Source organism: Ursus americanus, chromosome 27, assembly GCF_024610735.1.
Source record: "Ursus americanus isolate L20-20 chromosome 27, mUrsAme1.1.p, whole genome shotgun sequence".
Classification (NCBI taxonomy): Eukaryota; Metazoa; Chordata; class Mammalia; order Carnivora; family Ursidae; genus Ursus; species Ursus americanus.
Genome location: NC_142153.1, coordinates 30,745,804 through 30,770,317, shown reverse-complemented (window position 1 = coordinate 30,770,317; position 24,514 = coordinate 30,745,804). Strand labels below are relative to the sequence as shown.

The 24,514-nt window shown below is 40.9% G+C and overlaps 1 long non-coding RNA gene across 1 annotated transcript in view; it reads left to right on the top strand.

Annotated features, from left to right (window-relative positions):
- The window catches only part of LOC123801247 (uncharacterized), a 245,616-nt gene that overhangs the window by 111,303 nt on the left and 109,799 nt on the right, over positions 1–24,514 (top strand). The gene's annotated exons all lie outside the window — the stretch shown is intronic.

Here is a 24,514-nt window from a genome sequence, read left to right as displayed (position 1 = left end):
TCTGCTCTAATCTTTATTATTTTTCTTCTCCTGCTTGGTTTAGGCTCTATTTGCTATTCTTTCTCCAGCTTCTTTATTTATAAAATTAGCTTATGTATTTGAGACTCTAATTTCTTAAGAAAGGCTTGTATTGTTACGTACTTTACTCTTATGACTGCTTTTGCTGCATCCCAAAGGTTTTGAACAGTTGGCGTTTTCACTTTCATTGTTTCCATGAATTTTTAAAATTTCTCTTTAATTTCCTGGTTGACCCATTCATTCTTTGATAGGATGCTCTTTAACTTCCAAGTATTTGAGTTCCTTCCAAATTTCCTCTGGTGATTGAGATCAAGTTTCAAAGCATTGTGGTCTGAAAATATGCAGGGAATGATCCCAGTCTTTTGGTACGAGCTGAGACCTGATTTGTGACCCAGTATGTGATCTATTCTGGAGAACGTTCCATGTGCATTTGAGAAGAATGTGTATTCTGTTGCTTTAGGATGGAATGTTCTGAATATATCTGTGAAGTCCATCTGGTGCAGAGTGTCACTCAAAGCCCTTGTTGATCTTCTGCTTAGATGATCTGTCTATTGCTATGAGTGGGGTGTTAAAGTCCCCTGCTATTATTGTATTTTTATAATAATTGGTTTATATAATTGGCTACTCCCATATTAGGAGCGTAAGTATTTACAATTGTTAGATCTTCTTGTTGGATAGATCCTTTAACTATGATTTAGTGTCCCTCTTCACCCCTTACTACGGTCTTTGGTTTAAAATCTAATTCGTCTGATATTAGGATTGCAACCCCAGCTTTCTTTTGATGTCTGTTAGCATGATTAATTGTTCTCCATCCCCTCACTTTCAGTTTGGAGGTGTCTTTGGATCTAAAATGAGTCTCTTATATACAGCATATGGACGAGTCTTGTTTTTTTATCCAATCTGATACCCTGTGTCCTTTGATTGTAACATTTAGCCCATTTAAATTCAGAGTAATTATTGAAAGATATGAATTTAATGCCATTCTATTACCTGTGAAATCCATGTTTCTGTATATTGTATCTGTTCCTTTCTGGTCTATGTTACTTTTGGGCACTCTCTTCGCTTTTAGGAGCCCCTTTAATATTTCTTGCAGGGCTCGTTTAGTAAACACAAATTCTTTTAGTTTCTTTTTGTCCTGGAAGCTCTTTATCTCTCCTTCCATTCTGGATGACATCATAGCTGGATAAAGTATTATTCTTTTTTTATTTTAAGATTTTATTTATTTATTGGAAAGAGAGAGACAGCCAGTGAGAGGGGGAACACAGGCAGGGGGAGTGGGAGAGGAAGAAGCAGGCTCCCAGTGGAGCAGGGAGCCCGATGCGGGGCTCGATCCCAGGACCCTGGGATCATGCCCTGGGCTGAAGGCAGACGCTTAGTGACTGAGCCACCGAGGCGCCCCTGGATAAAGTATTCTTAGCTGCATATTCTTTTCATTTAGTTCCCTGAATATATCATGCCAGCTCTTTCTGGCCTGCCAGGTCTCTGTGGATAAGTCTGCTGCCAGTGTAATGTGTCTACCCTTCTAGGTTAAGGACCTCTTGTCTCCAGCTGCTTTCAGGATTTTCTCTTTATCTCTGAAATTTGCAAGCTTTATTATTATTAGTTGGGGTGTTCATCTATTTTTATTGATTTTGAGGGGGTTTCTCTGTGCCTCCATCTTGAATGCCTGTTTCTTATCCCAGATTAGGGAAGTTCTCAGCTGTAACTTGCTCAAATATACCTTCTGCCTCGTACTAACTCCCCCCCACCTTTCCTCTGGGATCCCATTTATTCTAACATTGTTTCACTTTATGGTATTGCTGATCTCTTAAATCCTCCCCTCATGGTCCAGTAATTATTTCCCTCTCTTTTGCTTAGTTTCTTTGTTCTCCATAATGTTCTCTTCTATATCACTGATTCTCTCTTCTGCCTCATTTATCCTAACAATAAGAGCTTCCATTGTTGATTGCTTCTCAGCAATACCCTTTTTTATTTCAACCTGATTAGATCTTAGTTTTTTTAATTTCTCCAGAAAGGTATTCTCCAGTGTCTTCTATGTTTTAATCAAGCAAAGCTAGTATCTTTATAATCATTGTTCTAAATTCTAGCTCTGACATTTTACCAATATCCATATTTATTAAGTCTCTGGCAGTGAGTACTTCCTCTTGTTCTTTTTTTCCTGGGAATTTTTCCTTCTGGTCATTTTGTCCAGAGAAGAATAGATGAATGAGAGAACAAAATAGAAATAAAAAAAATAATAAACATATCAGCCATGACACCCAGCAAAATATGTACTAGGGAAATCAGAAGAGATCAGAAACGAAAAAAGAAAAAAAAAGGGAAAAAAAGAATATAATAAAAAAGTAGACAGAACACCATGATACACTCGGTCCTGGGTGTATTATGGTCTATTTGTTAGAAGACACTCGATCCCAAAATTGTAAAGAAAGAAAAATTTATATATATACCAAAATAAAATTGAATACAGTGAAAGGAAGCCAAAAATGAAGAATATATAAAATGTAAATGTAAAAATGAAAATTGGAAAAAAGACTTAAAAAAAGATTTGATAAAATAAGAAGCTCGTTGAAAAGGGAATAAAGAAAAAAAAAGAAGAAGATTTTAAACCGAAAGACTGAAGATTCATGAGAAAAAGCCTTGAGGTCTATATAGTGTTTTTCCATAGAGTAGGAGTTTTTCAATTCTGTGTGATCCATAAACTTGGTGTTCACCTGATGTTTATGCTGCTCTTCTTGGGGAAGGGCCTGCTGTGCTGATTCTCAGATGTCTTTGCCTGGGCGGAGTCACACCGCTCTTGCCAGGAGGCCTGCCTCAGTGTAAGCTGTTTCTGGTTGCACTGTGTGGCTTGTGTTCTTTGAAGGATTTTCCTGCAGGTTTAGAGGGTGAAAAAAAAAAAATGTCTGTGCCCGATCTCCAGCCTTGGAGCTGAACTATCATGGCCCCCACTCTTCAGTGTGCCCTCAGGGAAAAACAGTCACTTTTGTGTGCATAGATGTCTGTGGACTCCTGCAGTGCACACACACACCAATCCTCCCAGGGGAGGGAAGGAGAGGGAGAGGGGGTCTCCCTGCCGCTCTCCTGCTTTCTAGGTCTCTGCTCTGGGAGCAGTTGCCCCATCCTGCACCCACCTGTGCCACTCCTCTGGGGAAGGAGTAGGGACTCAGCTGTTCTGTCATTTGCTGGGCCCCTGGTTGGAGAGCAGTCATCTAATCCTGCTGTGGACAGAGCTGAAAGCCCCCTCCTGGGCTATCGGGTTGCAGCTGGCTTCCCCGCTGAGATGCCTGGGAACTCTGCTGTACTCAGGCACCCCTGTTCTTTCTGTGACCCCAGGGATCTCGAAACCACACTGGCCCACCTAGGATTCTGTCGCACTTTGCCATCTGAGCACCTTTCAGGCAGGGACATCCCTCACTGGAGCAGACCTCTACAAGTTCCGATTTTGTGCCCCGGTGCTCTATCACTTGCCAGTAGCTGGCTTACGGAGGCTCCCTCCCCCCGCGGTTTATCTTCCCATATATCCCCTCGGATTCACTTCTCTGCACCTCCTACCTTGCAAACAGTGGTCAGTTTTCTGTTTGTAGAACGTCAGCAATTTTTCCCTTAGATCTCGGGTTGAATTCACAATTCAGAATGATTTTATTGGCTATCCAGCTGAATTCAAGGGTCCCCTACTCCTTCGCCATCTTCCCTCTTCTCCTGGAATTCTTTTACCTTAGATATTTGGTAAAACTTCTGATTGAAACCACATAGGCCTGGAGTTTTCTTTGTGGGTAGGCTTAAAATCACGGACAATAACTATAATGATTTTAGGAATATTCAGGTTTTCTGTTTCTTCTTGAGACACTTCAGGGAAATTGTGTTTATCTAAACTTATCTGTATCACCTTAGTTTTCAAATTTGCTGACAGAATTTTAATGTCTCTTAGGATCTGTTTGAGCTTTTTGTTATTTTAGTTATGTTCTCCTTTTCATTGATATTGTCTTTTGTTGCCTTTTATTTTTAATAACTAAGAACAATTCTAATAACAGCTGAATTGACATATAATTTATAGACCCCTTCTTTTATTCTATATAATTCTGGCTGGAATTTCTCATGAACTTGCCTTTTGCTGTTGTTGGATCATCTCTGTTGTGCACTTTTTTTTCAGTTTAATTTCTGTTATTTTCTCTTCTGCCTTTCACTCTGCAGCTTTTGTGGTTGGATGCCTGGCTTCTTTAAGCTGCTTTTTCTACTTAATATGAATACTTGAGGGGTCAAACTTTCCTTTAAAATGTTATTTTGGTTGTGTTCCAGCATTCTTCAGTCCTGAGTGTTTTGCCCTCTCGCGTCACCCACCTGCCGGTCTCTTTTCCGTCCTGTGTGTTTGCTTTCTCCAGAAGGCTGCACACATAGTGTGGTTCATTCTGATCCTGGCTGCTTTCACTTCGCAGAAGGCCTCTGAGATTCACCCATGCTGCTGTGTGCACCACCGTTCCTTTAAAGGAAATTGCTGAGTAGTGTTCCGTTGTATGAATGCACTCACATCTCCGTCAGTTCTGTTGTAGGACATGTGAGCTGTTCCCAGCTTCGGGCTGTCGTGAATAAAGCTGCTGTAAGCCTCACATGCAGGCTCTCATGTGAAAGTGGGTCTTTATTTCACATGGGTGTTTCATTCCGTAGAAGGATGGGGATGGCCAGTTGAATGGGAAGTGTGTGTGCGGCTTCCTGAGAATCGTCAAACTGCTTCCCTGGGTGTCTGCGCCTTCCTCCCGGCAGGGCGAGCCAGTGCCTGTGGCTTGGGGTTGCTGCCTGCTCTGCACGGCTGGGTCGGGTCGGCGTGTACTGTGGGTGGGCTTGTGTGTATTTCTCCTGGCTTTTCTCATGGTGTCTCTCATCAGCTTTTCCCCAAACTTCCCCCATAACTAATGACATTGAGCCTCTTTCACATGTTTACTCTCCATCTTTATTCTTTGATGAAGTGTCTTCAAATATTTTAGACAAATGGGCAGTTTGTATGTTAATGTTTCCGTGTGTATTCTGGGTACGCGTCTTTTGTCAGGCCCGTGATTTGCAAATCTGTTCTCCCAGGTGTAAATTGTCTGTTTTGTTCTGAACAGTGTCTTTTGAACAACAGAATATTTTAATTTTAATAATGTGCAGTCTATCATTTTTCTTTTATGGATTGTGCTTTTAGGGTTGTTGTAAGAACTCTGGCTGCCGCAAGGCCACAATGACTGCGTCCTGTGATCTCTTCAAAAAGTTTTATAGTTTTAAATTTTACATTTAAGTCTCTTAACTATTTTTTTTTTTTTACTATTTTTGATTATTTTTTTGTAAGATGTGAGATTTGTTGAGGCTTTTTTATTTATTGCATTGCATATCAATCACTGGCTTTTTTATCTTTTAGAAATATTTTTCAGCACGTCAGTGTATTTCAAATACTTTCACAGTTATTTTATTCTAAATGTATGTTTGCAGTGTGGATGTGTCTAGCTGGTCAGAGTCTTGGGAAGAGAAAACTTATGAATTCTTCATAGATTCTTTCATGTTGCATAGAGTTTTCAGGGGGACTACTTACTGAATTTTTATTTTGTTTATGGCTCAACTAATTTTGTGCATTTATTAAATAATTAATTTTTATTGTAGCATCACATAGGCCGCCTATCCTTATATGCTTGGAGATTGTATGGTTAGTTACTGCATAACAGGTTTTACCAGGATGTTTGTGAACATTGAAATATCAATTTAAGAAGTGTCCGGACAGTTGTAAATATTTAAGTTCATTCTTCCTTCTCCTAAGCTGAACCTACTGATGAACACAGACAAAATACCACTGTGATCATATAGGGTATAATGATTATATGATTATAAGGGTAAAAACCCTTATATTTTAAGTTACTGTAGAATATTATACTTTTAATTAAACATTTTAAGAAAATTCTTCTTCCTCTTAAGTATTCTAGGTTTATAACTTGTTGTAATCTTGGAACGTATGCCCCTACAATGTTACAATGGTCACAATCTTTCCGGACTGTGAAGGGAGGCATCTTGTCTCCCATGAGCCTCCAAGGCAGGTAAGGGGATATTGGTTTTGGGGACTGCTTCTGTTGATTAGAATAGTTCAGGAAAACCATTGCTATCCAGCCGAGTGAGTCCCTTTTATAAAATCAAGTGATTCTCTTTTGTGTCATCGGACCCTAATGCCCCAAGTTTTCATGTGGTTTTAGTTTTTTTTGAAGACTTGGTTTTATTTCCAGGAATATGGTATTTTTTTAAAGGTTTGGAATCCTGTATTTCTTATGACCTATTGACCTGGTCTGTTATTATTACTAAAAATGTATGTTTCTTTTAAAACTTCCATTACAGGGTGCCTGGGTGGCTCAGTCAGTTAAGTGTCTGAGTGTTGATTTTGGCTCAGGTTGTGATCTCAGTACGGGTCATGAGATCAAGCCCCGAGCTGGGTTCTGTGCTCAGAGGGTACTCTGCTTGAGATTCTCTCTCTCCCCCTCTGCCTCTGTGCACACTTGCTCTCTCTCTCTCTAAAATAAATGAATAAATCTTATAAAAACAAAAAACAAAAACCCTTACATGTAGGAGGATTGTTTGAGGTTTCATCTCCTAGGAGACAGGGACTGGGTCTGTGTGCTTAGCTCCTAGGAGATTTGGCTAATTTGTCACTTTGGAGTAAACCTTTTGTGACAACCATTCCCCATTAAATCATCAGACCCTTTCTAGCGAATTGTATGTGACCCCTCCTGGCTGATCCTTTCCATTCTTATACTGTCCCTGCTTTTACAGCATCTGCTTGTCTTAAAGTTTTATTCCTTTTCCGCTTTCAAAGATAAAATGAAGAATGAAGAAGAATGTAATGTTCCTTAGGAACAGACTAATGCTGACCAGAAGAAACACAGTATCATCACACACCTATTTGTTTCTTTGTATTAAAACCAATAAGTGGATATTTAGTTACATTTATCTTGGTATTCGGTTGTATTCTTAAAACACTAAATTAATTCTTCATACCTGAATTTCATCATCAAGTCAAGCTTTTATATAGACTTACCTTGTTCTACTTTCATCATCATCATCATCATCATCATCATCATCATCATTATTAATCTTTGATCTCCTGAGGGCCACAGCCTGCCCACTGAAACCCCCTGTCCCCTCATGCTGGCTCTTGGTCATTTTAGTTCAGTGCCCAGCATCTTTGAGGTTACTCCTGCATTTTGGGAACAGCAGGATGTTTCCTGTGTGTTCTGATGTTTTCTTGCCTCAGGACATGGGATCACTGTCCTCCAGGGAGTTTGTGTAGAGAATAAAGTCTGAGTGCCAGAGGGCAGGGTGGCGGAGCGGGAAGTAGGATGCTCATTTCTCACTAACCTTGCGTGTTCTGTCCTTGACTGCTGGTGCAGCATTTCCCCCACTGTAAACCCTCCTTCTGTGTTTAGCAGAACAGTGGTCCTGCCAGTGACCTCTGACAGGAGCCCATGAAAATGCTCAGTGAACAGGTGTGATTTTGCAGCAGGAATGCAGGGCAGTCACTTATGTCTGTCACACTCTGAAGGGGCTTGCTGTCGTCTGTCAGTTTGATATTCCTGGTATCAAACTGTCTTATTTCTCCAACGGGGGTTGGTTTCATGGAAGGAGATGATGAAGAATTTGGGTCGACAGTTTCTTTAAACTTTTCATCTGTTGCTAGAAGTCAAAGGTTGCTCCTGTCATCCTGTCATTTCACCTTTAATTTAATTTTATTTTCTAAGTTACATTTTTTTTAAGAAAAAAAATCACATTGAACTTTTTACCATTTTTTACTGTTTCACAGAAAGCTAAAGATAAGTATTCAAGAATATTTTAGGACAGGGCAGCTAATACTTGAACGTTTGTATGTTAGCATATGTAAGTATGTGGGTGTGCGCGCATATGAAGTACGTTTGTTGTTTTATAATCCAGGTAAATGTTGACGTTTTTATTAAACATAAGTAATGAAATTAGACTCCTACAGAAACCAATATGTGCATCATTGGGCTTTATCTATTTTACAAATTATTTTATAGCAGCATGAAGATACACTTTCTAGATTCCAGAAGGGGTTTCTCTATCAAAACGACATTTTTTAAAATATAGATTTCTTTGTATCTTTCTGCAGCAGATGTTCACATTTGCAGGAAGCCTAAAGAAAAAGCTATTAAAATTCTCCTATTATGTTTGAGCCCAAAGGGTTTTTGTTTTTCTTCAGGTATAGGTTTATAACTTTATCCCCCACTTGGTTTTCAGGACACATTTCCGGGATTTATTTTGTTTTACTAACCTTTCTCTTTGCCTTAATAAAAAAAAAAAATCAATAGGGTGGAAATTGTCACATGGCAGTGACTTTCCACTGCAGGCAAGTTTAAATGCATATATTAAAACTAATCTTGGTGATCCAGCCAAGGTTTTAATTTCAAAGCTGGAGGGAGTCCATCACTGCCAGGATTCCAGTGACCTTTCTTCCACTCCCTTAAGTGATTAGTTGAGTTAGATAAATTTATTTATTGTATTTTGCAGCAGCCCAGGACAATTGGTGCTGCCTTGGTGACGAAGAATCTTCCTGCTTTGGGTGTGTTCCTGATTGCTCTTAGGAAATTCAGTTAGCAGCCCTCACTTGGTAAAGATCGTATGTCTGAACATATAATCGTTGTCCTGAGTAATCTTTGCGTGTTTGCTTTAGTGTTTTTAGCAAATTTCTTAATACTTTAGAAAGTTCCTTTCAGAGCACATAAGATCTGTTTGTAACACACTGGCTACTGTTTTATTTTTGTTAATAGTGACGCTCAGAGGAGCGGCTGGTTTTGCTAAATGTCGTCTGTCTGTCAGAAATCATCAAGATACTTGGTAGGATAGGCAGTGATTTCTCAAAGGGATGTATGTTCTTAACTTTTAAGTAAATTTCAAGGGCCTTGGCTATGTGTAGATTTTAAAAAAATTTTTAAAAGATTTTTTTTTATTTGTCAGAGATAGAGAAAGAGAACACAAGCCAGGGGAGGGAAGCAGGAGAAGCTGACACCCCACTGAGCAAGGAGCCTGATGCAGGACTCGATTTGAGGACCCTGGGATCATGACCTGAGCAGAAAGCAGATGCTTCACTGGCTGAGCCACCTGGGTGGCTGTGTATAGATTTTTATGGACTACTGTTTCACTGATTGAGAACCACTAGTTTATCAAGCGTTGTGACTGATACTTTGTTAGCTTTAATATAGAAAGCCTTTCTAGAAGTCTGGGCCTCTGGCTTCATCCTTGTGTGGCAGTGCATATCATCGGGGTCTTGCAAGGCAGGCGTGTTATTGGAACCTTATCCTGACATCCTGTGTATTTGGTGGGTTGCATGTCATCCAGATAATTCAGCTCATCTTCTAAAATGTGGGATGAGGTGTGATGGGTCACTGAGTCTGTGGTCACCTTGTCAAAGGCATCTTCTGGGGAGCGCTGCGTGGTGCCTACCACATACACTGCATTTCAGTTAATCCCTCCGTTTGCAGGTAAGGAATCTGAGAGAGACTAGCTGTCGGTCCCTCAGGTCCCAGGCTGGTGACAGTCACTGCCCTGGCCCAACCCTGTCTCTGCCCTTTTCTTCTTCCTGACCACACCTTTCCATGTCATTCCCTGGATGGTCCCAGTGATTTCACCGGGACCCTGGCTGATCCATACGATACCGTGGTAATGTTAACGAAAAATGCAAAGGTAGATGAGACATAAAACCACCTGCTTAAGGCCCTTGAAACGGTTCCAGGAGCATGAAGACATGGTGCTTTAATTAGAGCATGGGTTCTTAACTGGGGTACACAGACCCCTCCTGGGTTGGCAGATAAGAACTCATGTGGCCCTATGGACTTGAACAGGAGAAACACCGTCCTTTTCCCAGTAGCTTCTGGTAGGAGCTTGCATTTCCTCTACTCATCAGTGGAGGCAGCCACAGCGTAGGTAAGAGCACCGTGGCCTCTCACCAGGAGTGGCAGAAGGTGGTTCTCGTTGGGTCGGTGTTGGTGCATTAGCTATGAAGGAGTAAGTTCATCCACGCTTTGAAATTCGTGTCAGTGTCATACCTGCTGTGGGATCATTTGATGTGCTAATAAACCTCCTGTATTAGTACCTCACGATTAGACATATTTGACGATTTCAGTATGACTGTTTTGTGTGTGTTTTGTTATGTGCCTTTGCGCACATTCTTCTGAAGGGGTCTGTGGGCTTTGCAGGACTGGTCAGTCCAGCACCCTGTTGTAGGAGCACGCCGTATTTCCTCCTCCATCTACCTAAAGATTCGGACACACTACCAGGGGGTTTGCAGATGTTTGTGTATCATCCGTGGCAGTGGGTGGGAGGGTGTGTGGATTCCCCCATTCGTTTAACAAAGTGTATTGACCACATGATGCTTGCAACACACCAGCAGACACTGGGCTGTGCCGGGAGCCACGGTTTGTGACTGTCTAGCACGGGCTTGGTGTTCACTAGTGACACTGTGTGCATGCCCTCAGGTGTCTTTACTGCGATCCCTCTGTTGTTATCAAGGACACTGAGTCTTAGGAAGGTTCCATTGCTTTCTTCAGGCCACTCCGTTTGCGTATGGGGAGCTACAGTTTGCGGCAGGTGGGCCTGGCTCCAAGCATGATCTCCTCACTGCTGTGCCGAGCTGTAGGCGATGCCCACACACGTATGCCTTCACCCCCTTCAGACCACAGTGTTCCGCGTGGAGTGGAACCGGCACTCCCCTCTCGCCAGCCTGTGCCGGGAGCCAGTACTCTTACAGCCAGTCTCAACACTTTATGGTTTTGCGGTTCGACTTGATGGGATGCTGGAATTGCCTTTCTCTCCCACCCTGCTCTGTCCCATTGAACACGTTCCTGTCTGTTCTGTGTCCCTGAATCTGGGAGTTTGAACAGGACACACTGTTGATGGTACCCGGGCTTTGTCATCTGCTTCCTTGGCCTCCATCTCGCATGTAATGAAGTCACCATGACCTTCTGCTGGAAATCTTAGATCGGCTTTTCTCACAGGACGATAAGACTAATGGCAAATCCAATCAAACTATCATACTTTTCTCTGACTTTTATCTGTTTATTGGCTGTAAATTTTAGTGAATTATCAGCTTCATTCTACTTAAGATTCTGTGGGTCATTTTCATCTTTCTCTCACCAGCTTAATTGATTGTCTGCCTACAGTGAAGAAGCAAATCAAAATCCTTCAGCTCCTTAGGCTTTAATATAAATTGCTGACAGAATTATGTTCTCAGCAAACAGGGTTTGTACTGATTATATTACCTACTGTCATGTTAGCATCTTTGCCATTTCCACAGTTTTGTAAAGGATAAAATACCCACCGGAACCCAGTGTGGGTTTGTGCTTGCCGTGAGCCTTTCCTGGGGAAACCCGAATGCCGCGAGCTTACCACTTCCTTTGTGTACGTCTCCTGTGGCTTTACAGAAGGCTTCATTTCACTGCATGCTGTTTGCATCATGCATCCTCTAATTGATTCAAGTATTTCCACTGCAGATGTTGGTGAAACTTGTCACGCGTTTGCTGTGTATGGACTTGTTCCCAGACACCAGGTCGCCGGATGTAGGTGAGATGTGGTGTAAAAATCTGGGGGAGATGACGTAGGGATGACACATGAAACGTGACAGGTAAGTGCTATCAAGAGGAAATTCAGTGCGTAGAGCTTTCATGGCAGTGGAGTGGGAAGCTGGAGCGAACGCTTCATCCAACTGTATGGGGTCCCCAAGACCATCCCCCGGTTCAGTGATTCGGTGGGAGGACTCGGTGTATAGTCATACTCATAGCTAAGAAGGATGTTCTCCTGTGGCCTAAACCACCTAGTGTGCTGTCTACTTACCCACTGCTTTGTCCTTCATCCGTGAGCAGAGGCACTTGTGTTTGGTGACAATGACAAGCCTGTTCTGGCCTCTGGACTTTGCACTTTCTTACCACTCTGCCCAGTGCTTTTCTTTTTTTTTTTTTTAAATTTTATTTATTTATTTGACAGAGATAGAGACAGCCAGCGAGAGAGGGAACACAAGCAGGGGCAGTGGGAGAGGAAGAAGCAGGCTCATAGTGGAAGAGCCTGATGTGGGGCTCGATCCCATAACACCGGAATCATGCCCTGAGCCGAAGGCAGACGCTTAACCGCTGTGCCCCCAGGCGCCCCATGCCCAGTGCTTTTCTTCATGTGTGTTGGTTTGTTGGGGCTGCTCTAATAAAGTGCCTCACAATTAGTGGTTTAAACAACTGAAATGTATTGTCTCATGGTCCTGGAGACTGGAAGTCCAAGATCAAGGTGCTATCAGGGGTGGTCCCTTTAAGGACTAAGAGGGAGGATCTCCTTTGCTTGTAGATGGCTGTCCTCTGTGTCTCTTCACTTCTTGTTCCCCCTGTGCATGTCTCCCTCCATGTTCATATGTCCCCCCCTCCTTTTTTTAAGGACTCCAGTTATACTGCATTAGGGTTCACCCTCATTTTAATTTGACTATTTCTGTAAAGATCCTATGTCCAGATACTATCACATTCTGACATATTAGAGATTGAACTTCACTCTGCTTTGTTGGTGAGGAGCATGTCACCCATAATACCAAGTTATGAGTATTTTCTCTACAATGCCTTTGTTCTCCACTAACTTGGGTGCTCTGCTAGCAAGGTGTGTATGTTTGGGGCAGAACTATATGCTTAACACTTAACATAGGCTAAAATCTAGTATGAGCTCCAGAAACGTTTGTTGAATGAATAAATGAGCAAAACGGAGTGACCAGAAAGGTGTAAGGAGAACCCGGAAGCTGGCATTTTGAGGAAGGCAGGCGATAAGTTTCAAGATGGTAGGAATGTATCCTAGTGCCTCATGTTAGAGATGCAGCAAGAGGAGAACAATGAGAAGTGCCTGTCAGATTGGTGCCCCAAAGGTCCCAGGTAAGTTTTTGGTGCCCGAGAGGAAAGTCTGATTTCATTTGATTGGGGATGGAATGGGAATGGCAAAAGCAAGGACTTAAGTTACTAATTTCTGAAGCATATGGAGCAAGTTGAAGGTTTATCTCACATATGGTAAACTGCCTCAGCATTTGAAAATTGGTTAATGGAATCCATCAAGTCAGCACACCAAAGAAGAAAAGTCATATGATCATATCAGTAGTTGTGGAAAAAGCATTTCACAAAATCTAACATCTAATCATGATAAAAACTCTGAGCATACTGGGAATATAGGAGCTTCCTCACTGGATAAAGAAAATCTACAAAGAACCCACAACTGACATCATATGTAATGGTGATAAAGTAGAGTCTTTTCTAAGATCAAGAACAAGGGAAAGATGCCCCCTTTCTCCGCTCCTTTTCAACTTCATACTAGAAATCTTGGATTATGCAGTAAGACAAGAAAAGGGGAAAAGAGGTATACAGATTGGGAAGTATGAAGTAAAACTGTCCTTGATATGGCTTGATTGTTGTGGAAAATCAAAAAGAATCAACAAAAAACCCTTTCAGACCTAAAGAGTGATTATTACAAGGTTGCAGGATACAAGGATAATATAAAAAATTCAGCTGTTTTCTTATATACCAGCGGTAAACAATTGGAATTCGAAATGAAAAAAAAAAAACAAACCATATATTTTAACACCAAAAAATGAAGTGCTTACATAAAAAATCTAACAAAACATGTGTAAGATCTATATGGAGGTAACTATAGAACCCTTGTGAAATAAGTGAAAGTACAAAATAAAAGACTCATGTTTCATCATGTTCGTGGATAGGAGCACCCAGTTTTGGTACGATGGCAGTTTTCCACAGCTTATCTGTAGATTCATTGCAACCTCCGTTAAAATACCAGCAAGTTACTTTGTGGATAGCGTCCACTGACTCTGAGGTTTATGTGGAAAGGCACAAGACCAAGAAGAGCCAGTGCAATAAGGAAGGAGAAGAACGGAGTCACAGGACAGACTCTGCCGGACTTCAAGATTTATTAAAAATATAGCTAACAGTAATTGAGAGCGTGTGGTCTTGGTGAAAGTATAGACAAATGGATCAATGGAACAGAATGGAGAGCCCACAAAAGACCCACATAAATATGCTCAACTGATCGTGACAAACTAGCAAGGGTGCTACAATGGAGCAAAGATTTTCAGCTAATGATGCTGGAACAGTTGGATGTCTGCATGCAAAAAAATGAATTTAGACACATACTTACATCCTTCACGAAATTATCTCAAAATGGACCGCAGACCTAAACATAAAATGCAAAACTAAAAAACACCTAGGAGATAACAGAAAATCAGATGACTTTTGTTATGTTGATGATTTTTTAGACACAACACCAAAGGCATGTGATCCGTGAAAGAAGTCATTATTGACTGGACTTCATTTTTTTAAAAAAAACAAAACAAAACTTTGCTCTGTGACAGGTAGTGTCAAGTGAATGAAAAGACTGTGCACAGACTGGGAGATAATATTTGCCAAAGACACAGCTGATAAGAATTAGTATTTAAAATATACAAAAAATTCTTAAAACTCAACAATAAATAACTTAATTTAAAAATGGGCAAAAGAGGGGTGGGTGCCTGAGTGGCTCAGTCAGTAAGGCATCTGACTCTTGATTTTGGCTCACTCTGTGACCTCAGGATCATGAGATTGAGCCCCAGGTTGGGCTCCAGGCTGGGCGTGGAGACTGCTTAAGATTTTCTCTCTCCCTCTGCCCCTCCGACTCCCCCCACTCTCACTCTCAGTCACTCTCTCTCTGTCTCTAAAACAAATGGGCAAAAGATTTGAATGGGTATTTCATCCAGGAAAAAATACATTGGTAAAAGTTGAGTAAACATCTGTATATGAAAAGAAGTTCAACATCATATGTCATCAGGGAAATGCAAGTTAAAACCATGAGATGTTACCATATGCCCGTGAGAATGGCCACCATCCAGATCACGGACCACAGCATGTGTTGGAGAGTCTGTGGAGACTGGGGACCCTCACTCACTGCTGGTGGGAACACAGCATGGAGCGGCCACTTCGGACACAATGTAACAGTGTCTTGAAGACCTGAAAATACTCTACCATTTGATCCCATAACCACACTCCTCAGTATTTACCCACAGGAGTTGAAAACATGCATCCACAGAAAAATTTGCACACGGATTTTTACAGCAGTTTTATTCATAATTCCAAACTTGGAAGCAACTGAGATGTCCTTCAGTAGGTGGATGGATAAATAAACTCTGGTCTGTCCAGACAATGGAATATTATTCAGCACTAAAAATAAAGGAGCTATCAGGCTGTTGGATAGACATGGTGGAACCTTAATGCGTATCATTAAGTCAAAAAAGTCCATCTGAAAAGGCCACATCCTGTGTGATTGCAACCATATGACCTCTGGAAAGGGCAAAACTACACAGACTAAACTAAAAAGATGAGTGGTTGCCAGTGTTACAGGAGGGAGGGATGAAAAGGGGGAGCACAGAAAGTTTTTGGGACGGTGAAATTTCTCTGTGTGACGTTATTTTATGATACTGTCTGTCTTACTCTGTGTGATACTATAATGTCATTATCCACTTGTCCAAACCCATAGAATGTACAACAGCAGGAGTGACCCTGATGTAAACTGTGGACCTGAGTCAAGAATAACGTTATCAGTGTGGGCTCAGCAGAGCCACAGATGTTCATCAGAGGGGAACCAGAAACGGGGCAAAGAAGGGTTCTATGTGAACTCTGTACTTCCTCCTCAGTTTTTTATAACCCTAAAACTACTCTAAGCATCGTCTCTCTTGAGAAGATTGGTTTACACACTTATTTTAATGTGACTTAAAAAGAAGAGCTGGTTAGTGGCAGAACTTGGGGTTTGAACATAGGGTGTCTGACGTCAGGGCTTAGCGTACCTGCTGCAACTCAGAAGTCCTCTAGGCAGTGACCACACATCTGAGCCTCCTGATCTGACTCCAGCTTACTTCCTTGGATGTGTGAATCTGGTGACAGGGTCTTGGCATCAGGGCACCTGACTTCCCCTGGTGACGATGGCATTGACAAGTCTGAAGTGGTGCCAGGATCCCAGGGTTACTCCGTGTTTGTTCCTGCCTGTGATTTTATCCAGGGTCCTGGGTGTTCAGCAGCAAGGGTGACAAGGTTCCTTCTTGGCCCCGACTGGAGATGGACGCCGGGACAGGAAGGGTGTGCACAGATCTAAGATGAAGGACCTGGTTATGTCACACACATAAACATGGGGAAGGTGGGGCTTCAAAGACGCTTCTCAGAGTATTTCTTTTTTTAAAAATTTTTTAAAAGATTTATTTATTTGAGAGAGCATGCAGACAAGCAGGGGGAGGGGCAGAGAGGGAGAAAATCTTAAGCAGACTCCCTGTTGAGCGTGGAGTCTGACGAGGTGCTCAATCTCATGACCCTGAGATTATGACTCAAGAGTTGGACACTTAACCAACTGAGCCACCCAAGTGTCCCTCAGAGTATTTCTAATATTGAGGTTTTGCCTTTTTTTGGTAGTTTTTAAGCATTAATGTGATAAAAATAAAGTTATTATAGCCAAGATGATTTTTTCCATACTAAATTTGGTTTTCGTTTTATTTTATTTTATTATTATTATTATTATTTTTTAAAAGATTTTATTTATTTATTTGACAGAGAGAGCCAGCCAGCAAGAGAGGGAACACAGGCAGAGGGAGTGGGAGAGGAAGAGGCAGCCCTAGCGGAGGAGCCTGATGTGGTGCTCGATCCCAGAACGCCGGGATCACGGGATCACGCCCTGAGCTGAAGGCAGACGCTTAAGGACTGTGCCACCCAGGCGCCCCTGGTTTTTGTTTTAGATTGTTTTTTTCCCAATTAAAGAAACCAGGAAGGGTAAATATTTCCTGATGTTTTTTTTCCCTTTTGATGCAGATTCTATAATGGCTTGTAGGACTTTTCCATTGTTCCTGAAGCAGCCCTGGCCACAACATTTCAAGTGACCGTTGTTAGGTAAACTTTCAAATCCTTGGGTTAGAAATTAGAATGGGGCTCTGGGATGACTTCCCAGGTTTTGCAGAAAAATCACTTTAATCACCAACGACTCATTGCTGCTGTTAATGCCACTGATACCATCAAATGGCAAGTCTTCTTGACTGATTTGCTGTGGTTTAAAATAAAGACAGTCCTGGACTTCAAAGACGTCTCCAAGATTCTCTAACTATTTATCACCTTGGCTTTTCCATCCTAATGGAATAAATATTACTCGTCATGGAGTAAATAGCTTTGTAAGGCCTGTAGTGAACCTGTAAGGCTGCCTATTTTCACTGAACCTTTTGCAGAGTGCTTGCTCAGTGATTTAGCTAAAAGGTAAATGGGTGTTCTTCCTTTATTCAATCCATAAATCATCACCTTGTGTTTAAGTCATTTTTTGTTTTTATTTTTTTGCAAAAATGTAAACATAATAAATGCTAATTCAGTCATTTATTCCACAAAGATTTCTTTGTCTTATATATGTCCCAGGCATGCTTCCTCGTGATGATGACCAGCAGGTAAATCCCCCATTTAAAGTCTAGTTGTTGAGACAAAGAATAAGTGAACAAATAATGGAATGATATTACACAAAATAGTAATTTTTGTCAAGGAAGGATAACACAGGAGAAGAGGTAAAGAGAGGGATGAGGGCATTGTGGATAGAAATGCCTCTTTCACTGAGCAGAGGTGGCATTGAGCAGAGACCTGGGTGAGAGCCTGCATCCTGCAGATCTTTCATGGTGGATGAATAGTCCAGACAGAGGGAACCACAGGTGCAAAGGCCCTGAGGTGGCATCTTGTGATGTGGCAAGAGAATAGTTGGAGCAAAGTGAGTGAGGGGGGAGGTGACCCAGGCCAAATGGCACAGGGCTTTCCAGGACACAGGAAAGAGGCTGAGTCTTGCTTTCATTTTGATGGGCAGCTGTTGGCTCACTTTGGGCGGGGAGCAAGGTCTGACTCACATTTGGCAGCATCCCTCAGCTGTTTTCTGCAGAGTAGAGACTGTAGCAGAGTGAGCCCAGGGACCAGACAGCAGCCTGTGCCAATGCAGAGGAGAGGTGATGGTTTACAGCAGGCATGGGTGGAGGAGGTGGGAAACAGGGTCCCTTTCTGGGTTCATCTGCTAGCTAGCAGAATTGCATGATGAATTCATTGGATGTGAGTGTGACGGGAAGTGGGAAATCATGGGTGACTTTGGGGATTTGGGCCTGACAGCTGGGTCAATGGTGTGAATTGCCGATTGTCTTTATTTATCAGTCTGCTGTGTCATCTGCTGTTTTCTATCCCAGTGGCCCCCATATCAGAACCTGGGTTTCAGGTGAACAACTCACCTGTCCCTGACTGCTTCACATCGTATGTCTCTTCTGCTAGCAGTGATTGCTCTCCCCTTGGACCTGACAGATCGCCCCTCTTTTATAAGGTTCAACTAAAAGCTCGTCTTTATATGTATGCTGCAGTTCTTACCCCATCTCCCTGCCAGACACCCAGTGCACCTGGCTCTGGGCATACCTGAGTTCCTGGAGGACCAGGTGCCCAGGCCTAGCAGACAGCAGATGTCTAGCTGTTGACCAAATGAGGGAATCACTGGTTGAGAAGCTCTACATTAGCTGCAAAGTCAAAGGGTTGGTGCTCTGACATAGGTTTTATCCAAATACAATGCTTTTATAAAGCATTCATTTACTTCTGTGCAGTTAATTCTTATACAGTTAATATATTGTTGTCTTCATCTTATTATAAACTGTTTCAAGGGTACACCTATGCATAGAGAACAGTATAACACTTGCCGCTGTACTACTCCTTATATTTATTAAATCTTAATGTCATGCCAAGTATGTTTCATACTTTGCTTTTTCTAAGAAAGTGCTAAGGATGTGGTTCTTCAGGGATCCGTTTTACTTCAATCCTATTACTGTGTTCCCACCCTGGAGCTAGTCTCTGTCATGCATCTGGTTTGTGTATTCCCAAGCATGTTTTTCTTGTAGATGACATCTTTATGCATCCACAAATAATATGCAGAGTTGTTCTGCAGGTGTTTGCAGGTGAAGATCTATGTGTATGGCTGTGTTTAGCCTTAAATGTTAAATTGCTGCATGATTATTGCATTCTTGAGAATGACTCTGTTTCTCCTTCCTCAGTGTGATTTAGGGCATGTATATTGTTTCCAGAGTTTTCAGTATTGCAGGACTGAGCTGCAGTGAATAGCTCCCATGTACTTTTGTACAGTGTTCCTCTTAGGCAGTGGTTCTCAAAGTGGGGTCCCAGGTCCAGCACCATCAGCATCACCTGAGAATTTATTAGAATTGCAGATTATTGAGCCCTGCCCCAGACTTCCTGAGTCAGAAACTTTGCTTATGAGGCCCAGAAATCTGGGTTTTAACAAGCACCCCAAGTGTTTCTGATCCAAGCTAAAGTCTGGGAACCTGCTCTAGGATATATCTTGAGGTAGAAAGAATCTCTGAGTTTCAGGGTAAGAAAATCTTCAACTTGACTTTAGTTTCAGTTCGATGTAAAATGTGGTATTCCCTCATTGTCATTGTAGGAGAATCCCTTTTGTTTCACATTCTTATTCAACAATTGCTGTTTTAAGACTTTACTATTTTGGCATCCTGAGCCTGTGGAATAGAGTATCTTTGTATTTTTCTGTTTGTTTTTAAATTCTTGATTACTAATGAGCTTGCACATATTTTTCTAAGGTTTATTGACTCTTTGTATTTCCTTTTATGTTAATTGCCTCTTCTTACCCTTGGCTCATTTTTCTATTGGTTTGTCTTTTTATGATTAATTTATAGACATTCTTTATTATTTAAGATACTAATCCTTGTCATCTCTGACTTCTTTTGTAACCTGTTTTATAGTGTCTATTGTCATCCATTTGTTTAAAAATGTTAATTTTAGTTAAAATTTAAAACCTACTTCTTTCTGTTTTGCAGTTTTGGTTTTTAATTTTGCTTTATTTATTTATTTTTTAAGATTTTATTTATTTATTCGACAGAGATAGAGACAGCCAGCGAGAGAGGGAACACAAGCAGGGGGAGTGGGAGAGGAAGAAGCAGGCTCATAGTGGAGGAGCCTGATGTGGGGCTCGATCCCATAACGCCGGGATCACACCCTGAGCCAAAGGCAGACGCTCAACCGCTGTGCCACCCAGGCGCCCCTAATTTTGCTTTAGAATGACTTCCATACCTTGATATGATAAAAAGTGCCAGTTATTTTCTTCTAGAGGTTTTAAAGTTTGCATCTGACTTATGTACTTAATTTACCCATAGTTAGGTTTTCGGGTATGGGATGATAGATCTAATTTTATTCTTTAAATGGGCAATCTGTTTTTCTGGGTATATCAATTTCTCATCAATCTGAAATATATTACTGTTACATGTCAATTTTTCATACAGGTATGGGTCTCTTCCAGGGCTTTCTAGTTTGTTTCCTTGGTCTATTTATTAAAACTTGGTCTATTTATTAAAAAATAACATTCTTAATTATTACATTTTCAAAACAAAATACTTGGTAGAGTAAATCTTCCCATTGTTCTTTCAGAAATTATTTTAATTATTCTAAGCCATTTGTCCACATGAAAACTGCTTATTATGTTTTCGATTGAGACTTTGATTCATATCATTTTGAATTTATACATTAATTAATGGAAAACTTGTAGCCTTATCATATTTACTAATATAGTATATGTGTCCATATATCTGATATTTCTTTTATATTTTAAATAGTGTTTATTATTTTTCCACTTCAATTTTGGGCATCTTTGGTTAGATTTATACTTAAGAAAGCATCTTACAGTTTTAACTCCTCATGGGGACTTAAAAAAAATCTCTCGACTATTCTAGTTGGTTACTCCTCTGTGTTATGTACACTACTGCGTTGTTATTACTGAGTTAGTGCCCAGCAATATTGGCACCTACCTTAGTTTGTTAGTAGATTCTCTTGGATCTTCTATATGACTCATTATTTTATCTGAGAAATAAATTTTACCTCTTTGTTTTCATATTTTTGTATTTTTGAAGTCTGTTAATTTTTTTTTTTTGTACAGAAGGTGTTCATTCTCTTTTTCAGTTAGTACATAGATAATTGGGAGGAAGAAATTAGCCATCTGTTCTTTTGTGCTTATGTGGACAGGGTTTCCCTGGTACTAGAGTTACCTCACTCTTCTGGAGGTAACATTTATGACCAAAGTAATCTTAATGCTCAGAGCTGATTTACAAAGGAATTGAAAATGAAAGAAAAATTGGGAATGGGTCCTTGATTTTGTTATTCTCATTCATACTCTAAACTTACAGCTTGGACTTGAGTGCTTCTCTCTTCACACTTGCAGTGGAGTTTCTAGGTACTCCTGTAAGAAGTTTGAAGTCTTTAGTCTGAATCTGCTTTGGACATTATCTTTAAGGAGCAAATATTTCTTGTATCTCTAGCTCCTAGCATTGTTATTGCCACACAGTAGGTATTGTTGAATGAAGGAATGATAAGTAAATTCAAAGACTGTTGATAACTTTTTATTCCAAATAGGAATTTTGGAAACCTAGCACCATTTAGTATGAAGTTGAATATAAAATTGCAAACAAGCTCGAGAATTATTCAGAAAATTACAAGAAAGGTATTTGACAGTCTTAACCACAGCAACCATTTACTGTAAGTATCAATGTAGCAAGCCTTATATTAAGTGTTCCATGGATGCTTGCTCAGGACAGAATGGCATGTGCTCCATATCTATGTCATTGGAGCCGTAGGGTGTATCTGCCCTCCAGTGCAGATGTGTTTCCTGGTGGATGTTTTGCTGTTTTGCTGAGAGATTATTCTCTGCCGACAATTCACATGCCATTTTATTCCTCAGATAATATTGTTTGACTTAGTAGAAATAAATGCAAATTATCTTCTTTGAAATCATTAGGAAATTATTTTAAAAGGCAGTTATGTATAAATTCTCATGCCACCAACTGTTTAAATTAAGAGACTTTTGAAAGAAATTCCAACCTCCTGCATCAATGTTTCCAGCACAGTTTTCTATAATTCTTCTGAAATATATGTAGAAACAATTTCACAGCTTCATGAACCTACATGATTGTGGCTCTTCTAGAAGATCCAAATATAATTGAATTTGAAATAAATGAAAACCTGAACTGTGGAAATGTATGATACATGGGTGCTGAAAGACAGACGTGTTGAGAAATTAACTGGCTTGTCTCCATCTACCATCAGAACAAACAGCTGAGGACAAAGCACTGTTATTGTGGGCAGGAGAAGACTCTGCATCCAACCTGGAGTAAGAAATACACCCGAGACTGGGCCGTCATCCCTTCTAGCATTCTGACCAAGGCAGCAAGCACTGTGTCCTGTGGCTGATGGCCCTTTTCATAGGCATCCTGGAGGGAGCACAGGACATCAGGAGTGTTGGACTCCGGTTTTATTCCCAGAAGTAGCTGTGTTGCCCTAGGAAATTCACTTAATTCTACCTCTCCCTCAGTTTCTTCATCTGTAAAGTAAGTGACTGAGAATAGACCATAGCCAGGGTTGTTTCTGAATCCACATTTAATTTGAAGCCTCAGTTTTTGAAATGTTGATTTTGCAAGTTTCCAGAAGTCTGGTGTTGGCACACTCACTGATATAAGACTGTGAGTGGTCACTGCTCTTGGCATTATTTTATATTTTTCTTGTTAGCATACGTAATTGATAGAATCAGGGAAATAATCAAAATACTTTTCCATTGTCACACAGAATATTGGTCATCTGAGTATCCGAGCCAGATATGAAAAAAGCAGCAAAACTGATTTCAGGCGTCCGCTCCTGTTGTACTTTGTTATTTATAAGTTGTTTATGTATGTGCTGTGATATTTGGTTATGTGACTCCTACAAGGCTTATTTGGTTTGTGTTATTCCTCTTGCTCCCAGAACAGTTAAGTGACCAGTGTAATTCACTGATCAGGATGGTACTGGGATTGGAGTGAAGGTCAAGGGTGGTGTCACCCTCCCTCCCTCGATGCAGGCTGGGGTGACCCAAGGATGTATTCATGCCAGTGGAATAATTTTCTCTCTGGCTTGACTGGCTCAGTTCTACATCAGTCCCCATGTTACTGACTGACTGACTGACTGATGTACGCAACAAATAATGATTAAATTCCCAGTACTTAAGATTTGATGACCTTAGGCTCGCGATGAAAGAGTAATTTCTTACTCTTTTCAGTGTAGATGATCCAGCACTGTTATGTTCCAGCATTCAGGCACTGTTCATGTCTCTTGGAAATAAAGTCTCAGGGATCTGGAATATCTTTTGCCTAGAAAAATAGATGAGGGTTGATCTAGTGGTAGCAAGAGAAACTCTCTGATCATTTGTGAAGATGCTTTGATACACAATTCTAACTTACTTTTGATTAAATTAATGTATTTCTGCCCACTGAGAGTTCAGGATGATAAAATGTAGCATTCAGGGATGGCAGTCAAAAAATATTCCTTTCAGTAAATATTTTACAATCATAAAATGATGAGTGTTAATCTGTGTTTTGGGAGCTCGTCGCACTTAATGACAAATGGCCAAGTCCTGCACTAACGTTGGTAGTTTATTTCTAAATAAAGGGATCATTTAAAATAAAATACCTTGGAGATGTTGTGGTTTGGCTCCAGACCATCACAATAAAACAAATACTGCAATAATGTGAGTCCAGTGACTTTTTGGTTTCCCAGTGCATATAAAAGCTATGTTTGCATGGTACTATGGCCTATTAACTGTGCATTAGCATTATGTCTCAAAAATGTATATACTTTAATTAAAAAATACTTTATTGCTCAAAAATGGTAACCATCATCTGAGCTGTCAGTGAGTCATAGTCCCTTTGCTGGTGGAGGGTCTTGCCTCCATGCTGATGGCTGCTGCTGATGGGTCAGGGTGTGGGTGCTTAAGGTGGGGTACCTGTGGCAGTTTCTTAAAATAAGACAACAAGGAAGTTTGCCACATCGATCCAGTCTTCTTTCCTGAACAATTTCTCTGCAGCGTGCAGTGTAGTTTGATGGCATTTTACCCACAGTAGAACTTCTCTCAAATCGGAGTCAATCCTCTCAAAACCTGCTGCTGCTTTATCAACTAAGTTTATGTGATGTTCTAAATCCTTTGTCATCATTTCAACAGTCTTCACGGCATCTTCCCCAGGAGTAGATTCCATCTCTAGAAACCATCTTTGCTCATCCACAGAAGCAACCCCTCATCTGTTGGACTTTGATCCTGAGAGCACAACAGTGCAGGCCCACCTGCAGGCTCATTCTGATTCTCGTTCTCTGGCTCCTTCCACCCCCTCTGTGGTTACTTGAACCCTCCACGTCATCCATGGAGGCGGAATCCGCTTCTTCCAGACTCCCATTTGTGTTGATATTCTGACCCCTTCTCATGAATCACATATGTTCTGAATGGCAACTAGAATGGTGAATCCTTTCTGGAAGGTTTTTGGTTTACTTTGCCCAGAGCCATCAGAGGACTCACCATCTTGGTAGCTAGAGGCTTACAAAATGTATTTCTTAAATAGTAAGACTTGAAAGTCAAA